The 842-nt window shown below is 49.6% G+C and overlaps 1 long non-coding RNA gene across 1 annotated transcript in view; it reads right to left on the minus strand.

Moving 5' to 3' along the window:
- Nucleotides 1-576, minus strand: part of LOC109307859 — a 17,819-nt gene extending 17,243 nt beyond the window's left edge. The window contains exon 1 of the long non-coding RNA XR_002100382.1: nt 492-576. This is a non-coding gene — a long non-coding RNA (uncharacterized LOC109307859). The remainder of the gene's footprint in view (nt 1-491) is intronic.
- Nucleotides 577-842: the final 266 nt, after the last annotated feature.

Here is an 842-nt window from a genome sequence, read left to right on the forward strand (position 1 = left end):
TCCACATCCCTCTTGAAGTGTGACGCCCAGAACTGGACGCAGTACTCCAGCTCCGGCCTGACCAGTGCCACATAGAGGGGGAGTATCACCTCCTTGGACCTGCTTGAGATGCATCTGTGGATGCATGACAAGGTGCGGTTGGCCTTCCTGACTGCATCCCCACACTGAAGAAGGGTCTTCAGGCTCTTCAGAGCACTGGCTTTGCCTTGCTGGCCAGCTCACACCAGTTTCTCTTTGCCCTTCCTCTTCTCTGTCCCTCAACACAGCTGCCCATGTGCTGGGCATGATGCTTTTTTATACACTTCAAGGGCTCTGCCCCAGGATTGCAAGCAGACCAATCAGGTTGAAGGAAGGTGCGAGCTTTACATTTTCTAGATTTTCTACCTTGCCCTGGGTAGAGGTGGGGCAAGCTCCTCCTAGTAATCTCCTGAATGGTGCAAGGGCTCCATCAATTCTCTCAGTACAGACGCTCTGGGCAGCTAGCCCGCCACATTATGATGATAGAGGTACCGGTAGACATCCAAATTGCTTTAAAATTGTAACTATATCAATAAGACATTGGCCAACTGATCTCTCTATATAGTACAGTTTCATTTTAATTGTGGAAGAACACAGATTTTGGGTATTTTAATGAGAGAATTTGGGGGGTTTATCAAATAATTTGCAGTTTTTAAACAGGGAACAGCATGATTTCTGCTACTGAGGCAGAGACTCAGCTGGAGGGCAGATGAGGTAGCTGACCTCAGCAGGGGCAGCAGGTCACAGACAGGTAGCAGCCCCCACTACCAGACTGGTACAGTGGGTAGAGGGTGCAGGGGACACTCTAGGTTAGGGCTGTTTCA

The sequence above is a fragment of the Crocodylus porosus genome, unplaced genomic scaffold (genome assembly GCF_001723895.1).
Source record: "Crocodylus porosus isolate Cpor-Errol unplaced genomic scaffold, CroPor_comp1, whole genome shotgun sequence".
Classification (NCBI taxonomy): domain Eukaryota; kingdom Metazoa; phylum Chordata; order Crocodylia; family Crocodylidae; genus Crocodylus; species Crocodylus porosus.